Below are 8,401 nucleotides of genomic sequence, written 5' to 3' on the forward strand. Positions count from 1 at the left end.
AACAAATTAGCCGCCGACGTTAATTGGCGTTGACAACGTTGTAGAGGTTGTTGATTTTTACGAAAGGAAAGACGCACAACTGGCTGTCTGCGTCAGTGGACACCTCAATCTCGCTTTCATGTAGGTGGCTTTGCTTTCATGTCTCGCTTTCATGTAGGTGGCTTGCTTTGATTGCGCTTTGACCCGCCGCGGTGCCTCAGTGGTTGGGGTGCTTGGCTACTGATCCGGAGTACCCTGGTTAGAAGCATCTTTTCTTAGACGAAAAAGAAATCTGCGAAGGTGGTCCGATACTGGTCCAGGAGTCCACGGGCTTGTGCTTCACATAAAGCCCGGTCCTCCTGCCATTTCTGGCCGGCGGGCTCAGCGGTCCGTAAAGCAGCCTCCCGGGAAGAATGAGTGGGATTGGGGATGAGGGGTGCGGCCAGTGGGGAAGGACATTCCCAAAGGTAGTGGAAAAGTGTGGATCTCGGCACGCCACAGGTGTTACAATGAGGAGGAAAGCTTGGGTGAAAGCATTATAGACGGTAGTGTTAAATAAAGCAGGCCGTCTGTAATTGTTGCCATGTGGCCCTGGAAAAGGGCGACAGTATTGTGGGGTGGTGGTAATGTCATGCGGCTGATTTTGTAGAATGTTGTGATTTGATGAGCTGTGTAAATGACCGATGAGGCCTCTTGTGCAGGGTTGGATGCCTGATCGTCCAGGGTCCGGAAGGAGAGTTCTTGGGACAGCCCATGAACGCGCTCATTACTGCGGATCGAGGCATGCCCAGGGATCGACGAGACTGTCGAATGACCGTTCGGTCGAGAGAGGTGGCTGTGGCAAGAATACGGTGTGTGGCCGGCGTCGCCACGCCCTTTAGCTAGTGGCGGCATGTGGCCTGGGAATCTGTGCAAATTTCGGTTATGTTTTTGTCAATGCTACAGTGGGCCAGCGCAAGTAGAATGGCGGCTCCTTCCGCCTCTGCAGATGAACTAGTTCGGATAGTGGCGGCGGCCCCCACAGTGCCGTCTTGATAGGCTGCGCTTGCCGTGAAGAATCCTGCTTTAGAATTTTCGGCCGCGTCGACATAAAGTACATCGGAGCGGTTGCTTTATGTTTTGGAGTAATAGCACGCTCGAGCCTGCCGCCTACCCTGATGGAGGCTAGCGCTCATAATGGGTGGTAGGGGATTCTGATATCTGTGATCCTGCGTGCGCATAGAAATCATGGAAGGTGTAGGACTTGTTTGCATGGGAATGGGTGGATTGAGACACCTGTCGCAGTAAGCATTGTCCTGTTTCCGTGCGACTCAGGCAGACTAATTGGTTGGTGCGTTGAGTCGCTATTAATGCGATCATGGTTTTGTGGATACCAGTGGCCGGGAGACGTTTCATGCTAATCGTCCGTGGAAGACGTAGGGCGGAGTTGGCAGCCGTGCGTATTAGGATGTCTGCCTGTCGTGTTTGGCGCTGAGTGAGAATGTAGTATAGGAAGTGGTATGTAATGCGGCTAATGATTAATACAGTGGTCATTTTGGTCTCGCGATCAGTGCAGCCACCTGTTTGGTCTGTCTTTGCAAGAGCTGAGGAGTGACGGCTGCAGCGAGCGTGTTGTTAATGAGAAGGCCGAGAATCTTCACCTCCGACACAATGGGCTCTGGATTCCCATACATGTGCAGTTCAATGGGGAGGGGAGGAGTTTCAGCTGCAAGAGTTCCGATTTATTTGAAGAACAGCGGAGGCCTGTGTTTGTTATTTGGGTGGTGGTGATATCTATGGCAGATTGCAGGATATTCTGGGCTGTTCCAATGGATCCTCCCGTTGTCCAGAGGGTTATATCATCTGCGTGTATGGCTGTGTGGATCCCTGGGATATCAGCAAGGGCATTTGCCACTGGCGCTAGGGCAATACGGCAATGTTAAAAAGTAAGGCTGATAGGACCACACCTTCTGGGGTTCCCTGTTTAGGCCGGGGGAAAGGCTGGGAGGCGACATCCCCAAGGTGGAATTCTGCCGTGCGGCCCTGCAGGAAGGCCCGAACATATTGCCATATGCGGGTGCCGCAGATATGGCCATGACTCATTGTGTCGAAAGCCTTATGAATATCCAAGGCCAATATGGCTCGCGCGGCGGCTGCACGGCGCTTAGCGTAAAAGAGAGACTCTTCAAGGGAGAGAAGTATGTCTTGCTCCGAGATGTTTGAACTGTAGCCAAATTGAACGTTGGAGAGAAAGTCTGTTATTTCTAGGAACAGTTCCAGACGATTTAGAATTACATGATCGAAGTGCTTGCCGACACACCTCGTTAAGAAGATGGGCGCAAATTTTGAAGAGTGAGGGGTTTGCCCGGTTTGGGTATAAATCGCGTGCTGGCATGGGTCCAGGTTGATTGGAGCGCCCCAGCGTGCCAGTGGTTATTAAAGAGCTCAGTGAGTTCTTGGAGGGAGACCGTCCAGATTGAGTAGTGCCGTGTACGTTATGCCATCCAGCCCCGGCGCCGTAGAACGGTGAATGCTAAAGAGTGCTTGGCGAAATTCGCTTAAGGTGATCTCGGCATCAATTTTCGGGTTAGGTGGAGGTAGATTGGGTGGATCGGCTGACTGAAGCGAGGTGTGTATATAAGTGTCCCGTAGTTGGCCAATTACGTCTGTGTCCTTTTAGAGATCTAGTTGTATTAGACGTTGTGCGTTTACTTGTGTCTGAGATTTAGAGGTATTTGGATTTAAGAGAGCGCGTAGGAGGGACCACGTGCGTTTAGTGCCTAATGCACCCTTGAGGTCGTTACAAAAGGTTGCCCAGTTTGCGCGGGCTAGCGTGTTCGCTCATTCTTCTGCGTCGCGTCTGAGAGCGGCAATGCGGAGTATCAATTTACGATCGTGTTGCTGGTGATGCCAGCGCTTCAGAAGTCCCTGTCGGGTTTCCCATAGATAAGGCAGATGTGGATCAATCTGCGGCGTCATAGGGGTGTTTTTAATGCGGTTGCTGTTTGCCTGGATAGCTCCCGCCAGACGGTCTGTCCAGTCGGTGATAGTATGGGGTTCACTGGAATCAGCTGCCAAGTATGAGCGCAATTTATCTCATTTGGTGAGGAGCTGTGAACGAGGGTTGAAAATTTTGGAATCGTAAGCAATAGTAGTGGAGACTGGAAAGTGGTCACTCTGAAGCCTGTCTTGGAGCACCGTGTGAGATTTAACGATTATGCTCGGTGTGGCCCATGTGAGATCGGGTGTGGTGTCACGGGTGACACCTTGCCAATGGGAGTGGGTACAGTGGAGTTTGTGATCCGGCCAAGGTTGTAATGTCAGTAAACGTTAAAGATCCCCAGGTGGTCGAAATTATTCCGGAGCGTACACTACGACACCTCTCTCTTCCTTTCTTGTTTCAATTCCTCCCTTATCTCTTCCCTTATGGCGCGTTTCACGTGTCCAACGATATTTGAGACAGATACTGCGCCATTTCCTTTCCCCAAAAACCAATTATAATTTATTATTATTATTATTATTATTATTATTATTATTATTATTATTATTATTATTATTATTATTATTATTATTATTATTATTATTATTATTATTATTATTATTATTATTATTATTATTATTATTATTATTATTATAATGACATCAAACAGCACATGGGCGCCTTAGCCTTTCGGCTCCATCGAAACGCAGCCACCGTGGTCTGGTTCGAATAAGGGAACTCCAGATCACTAGCCAATTTGGCTTCCTTAAATTATGTGCAATATTCGCGCCTCATTTTAATTCGAATTTGGTTTCATATCTCCGCATACAACGAACAATAAAATGGTTGGAAATATCACCGAAGCTATATTATATATATTTACTGTCTCGTGTGAGCGCCTTTAATGTAGTTTTAAAGAAATCAAAGATGTTTAACAAATAAAAAGCACACTACTTTATGTGTGTCAGTATGGCTATGTATGGAAACCGCCAGTCGGTAGACCCCAAACGTAGCCCCGAATATGAAGCTTTTCCCTTTCGGCCAGGATTAAGCAGAGCTAAACCACAGGCATTTTCGTCTTTTCTTCACTTGGTTGCGGCCCCGCCGCGATGGCTCAGTGGTTAGGGCGCTCGACTACTGATCCGGAGTTCCCGGTTTCGAACCCGACCGCGGCGGCTGCGTTTTTATGGAGCAAAAACGCTCAGGCTCCCGTGTGCTGTGCGATGTCAGTGCACGTTAAAGATCCCCAGGTGGTCGAAATTATTCCGGAGCCCTCCACTACGGCACCTCTTCTTCCTTTCTTCTTTCACTCCCTCCTTTATCTCTTCCCTTACGGCGCGGTTCAGGTGTCCAACTATATATGAGACAGATACTGCGCCATTTACTTTCCCCCAAAAAACCAATTATTACTCTTGGTTGCTCCTCTATCCCTTCCCTTATCATGTATATTGATGTAAATAAAGTTCTATTCTATTTTATTCTTACGGCGCAGTTGAGGTGTACGCCAATCTGTGAGACTGATACCGCGCCATTTACTTGCCCTCTACCAATTTTCTTGCGTTCTGCAGACAGGATAGGAAGCGCGCCCAACCTGTAACCCTGGCAGGTGGCTTTAATGGTTGATCGCGAGAGGATAGATGGGTGGAAACAACTTTTATTAGATGAAAAAAAAATTATCTTCCGGGGTGGTCCCCTACTGGTCCAGAAGTGCACAGGCATGTGCTTCACATAAAGCCCAATCTACCAGCCATTTCTGGCCGGCGGGCTGAGCAGTCTATAAAGCAGTCTTCCAGAAAGAATGAGTGGGATTGTGGATAGGAGGCACTGCCTGTTACACAACCAAAACGTGCACAGATTCTGAGGGCGCATACCGCCACTACGTAAAGGGCGAGGCGACGCCGGCCACACATCATATTCTTGCGACAGGCGCCTCTGTCGAACGAAAGGTTACTCTGTCGTGGATCCGTGGGCATCGCTCGATGCCCAGTAATGAGCGCGTTCATGCGCTGGCTCGAGAGGTCTCCTCCCCGAACCTGGATGATCAGGCACCCAAGTCTGCGCAAGAGTCCACATCGGCCCTTTCTACATATAACCAAATCATCACATTTTCCAGAGTGAAAATGAGGTTGGTCACCCATTGAACGCTGCAGCCTATTGGTGCAGTGGCGCGTGTCTATCACAACATTGTCAGCGCTAATGCATGCAGCCCCAGATCTCTCTCTTTCTTTCTGTCACCACCTCCACGCACCTCGCGATTGAGATCCACTGACCCAAGGAGCATTTGTGCGCCCGTGAGCTGTGCGATGTCAGCGCACGTTAAAGATGCCCAGGTGCTCGAAATTATTCCGGAGCCCTCCCCTACGGCACCGCTTTCTTCCTTTCTTTTTTCATCATCATCATCAGCAGCAGCAGCCTTACTACACCCACTGCAGGGCAAAGGCCTCTCAGATGTCTCTCCAATTAACCCTATCCTTTGCCAGCCGCATCCACCCTTTGCCTGCAAACTTCTCAATCTCATCCGCCCACCTAACCTTCTGCCGCCCCCTGCTACGCTTACTTTCTTCTTTCACTCCCTCCTTTATCCCTGCCCTTACGGCGCGGTTCAGGTGTCCATCTATATATGGGAGAGATACTGCGCAATTTCCTTTCCCCAAAAACCAATTCCTTTCCTCAAAATCATCGGCGTCTAGAACGTTATCAGCGCCAACGCTAATGAACGCAATGAACATCGACAGCTTTCGTTTCGCATATCCTCTATTAGCTGAGCTAATCGAGGTCTTTAATGTGTACTGTCATCACACTGCACACGGGAGCCTTTGCGTTTCGCCTCCATCGAAACGTTGCCGTGGCGGTTGGTTTCGAACCTGGCTACTGATCCGAAGTACCCTGGTGCGAACCCGACCGCGGCGAAAACGTTTCGATGGGGGCGAAACGCAAAGGTCCCCGTGTGCTGTGCGATGCCAGTACATGTTAAAGATCACTAGGCACTCGAAATTATTCTAGAGCCCTCCACTACGGCACCTCTTTTTTTACTTCTTTCAGTCCCTCCTTTATCCCATTCCTTACGGCGCGGTTCAGGTGTCTGCCGAGATGTAAGATGGACACGGCACCATTTCCTTTTTTTATTAATTGGTTTTTGGGGGACAGGAAATGGCGCAATACCTCTCACATATATCGTTGGACACCTGAACCGCGCCGTAAGGGAAGGGATAAGGGAGGGAGGGAAAGAAGAAATAAAGAAGAGGTGCCGTACTGGAGGGCTCCGGAATAATTTCGACCACCTGGGGATCTTTAACGTGCACAGACATCGCACAGCACACGGGCGCCTTAGCGTTTTTGCTCCATAAAAACGCAGCCGCCGCGGTCGGGTTCCATTTCCTTTCCCCAAGAACGATTTCCAATTCACAATAATAGAACGGCTGCCACTGCAGCGGGTTTCCGGATACTTTCTGTCACTTGGAGATCTTTAACGTGGACTAATATCGCACAACCCACGGACGCCTTCCCGTTTCGCCTCCATCGAAACGCGGCTACCGCGTCTCGCCTTCAAACCCGGGACCTCCACTTAGGCAGCCGAGAAACCTAACCGCTGAGCATTTCCATTCCTTAAAACGAGCGAAAGGTTTAGACTGCGTTGATGTCAAGGAAAGAAAAGGCGTATAACTGGTTTCCTGTGTGAGTAGACACACCAATCGCGCCTTGAGGTACATCCCGCCGTGAAAAGTCTTCGGGCCTACAGCGTGCAGTTCAAGTGGAATGAATTGATAATTTATTTCTGAGGAAAGTAAATGCGTTCACGTGTAGTCGAATGCAGCATTCAATTGTATTGAATGAAAATAAAAGATAAAAAGAATAATAAAAAAATAAGCTCAAAGAAACGCTAAATGACAGAAAAAAAAGAAAAATTGAGGATGAAAGAGGACAGGGACAGGCTTTCGCAGTAGCGCTCATAAGCAGACAAGTGAAATCCTGTAATTATTTACCAAGACCGTGGTGGTGGTGCCGACCTTCAAAGAGAACCGTTCTTCGGCAGCATATTTCATGCTTTTCAGTGCTAAACGCCAGTCATTTTCTAAGCTTTGGCACTGTAGGAGTAATGCCACTTGCCAAGCCCCGCTGTACATCCGCTTTAGGGCATAAGCACGACGAAGCGGATGGCGGCGCATGAGAAGCGCTCGGGCTGGACTCCACTATTTAAATATTACCCGCTACACCTCAACAGCTGCATGCACGGTTCCGTTAGACCATGGAAATACTAAGTCAATTCATCTTTACTGACGTAAGTAGTGTATCTTTATGCTTATCATACGGGAGTTTTCAAGCCCACCTCCGGTCTCCTGGTCTACCGTGCGCAGGATGTTTTCCTCATCATTCAACTTTTTCTTTATTCGAAGTCAGCTTATAACTCCCCCCTACCCCGTTCTTAAAACCTGTACCATATTCAAGCCACGGCCCGGTCTCCCGCAAATTATTGACTTCCTTGGCATTGAAATCTCCAACGATGACCTTGATGTGCGCTTTTACTTCACTCATTGCCAATTCAACGTTTCCCCAAAAGCTTTCCGCTACATCGTCATCATGACTGCATATATGCGCAAGGGCAGGCGGGTCTTGTATGTAGCGACTTTCACCATGAAAGTTGGCCGGCAACACCAGATGACGGACAGCAGCTATAAATACAGTGTAGGCAATGAACTCAACTGCGGTTGACGAAAACCAGTGAACGTCGTTATGGTCAGACACTCAATGTCTGTAGAAATTACCGCTAATAATAATGTTTTCATGACAATGTGCGCGCTGGCTGAGCATGTAGTGGCTGAAGAGTCTGGAGGAGATTACCGAAATGAAATTTAAATGCCTCTCATCACATTGTGGAACGATGTGTCAGCAGCTGTTCATGAACATGAATTTCGAGTGTTCATGAACATGAATTTTGCTTCTCTGCCATCGCTAGCCCACAAACTCCCCCACATTTGCAGGAATATTAAAAAAAAAAACATGCCACAGTGGAGGAGCCGGGGGTCGAACCCGGGACTTCTCGCATGCAAAGCGAGCGCTCTACCTCTGAGCTACACCCCCGCGGTAGTCAGAGTGATTATAATGGCAATATGTGCTTAGATTTGTGCGCACTGTTTTTTTGTCCTGCATATTTTTTTTGCATTTGTAAGCACAAATTCTTATAAATGTAAGAGAGTAATGTCACTACTCATTATAGATCCGCAGGTGGTAGAAAGCATTCCGGCGCTTTACACCTCGGCACCACTTTTCCTTTTGCTTTGACTCCCACCTTCCTTCTTCCTCCAGAGAATAATAATATTAATTGGAGTTTGGGGAAAGGAAATTGCGCAGTATTTGTCTATAAGCCATCAGCGTTGAGAACGTTCTAGACTGCTGTGACTTTGAGGAAAGTAATGGCGCAGAACTAGCTCCCTGGGTCAGGGGACGAATATGTGGTGGTAGGTG

General features: G+C 48.5%; 1 non-coding gene across 1 annotated transcript; it reads right to left on the reverse strand.

The window, feature by feature from the left end:
- Window positions 1-7,945: 7,945 nt before the first annotated feature.
- Window positions 7,946-8,017, reverse strand: TRNAA-UGC (transfer RNA alanine (anticodon UGC)). Its single transcript has one exon. It is a non-coding gene; the product is annotated as a tRNA-Ala (tRNA).
- Between the last annotated feature and the right edge of the window lie 384 nt (window positions 8,018-8,401).

Source organism: Amblyomma americanum, chromosome 2, assembly GCF_052857255.1.
Source record: "Amblyomma americanum isolate KBUSLIRL-KWMA chromosome 2, ASM5285725v1, whole genome shotgun sequence".
Classification (NCBI taxonomy): Eukaryota; Metazoa; Arthropoda; class Arachnida; order Ixodida; family Ixodidae; genus Amblyomma; species Amblyomma americanum.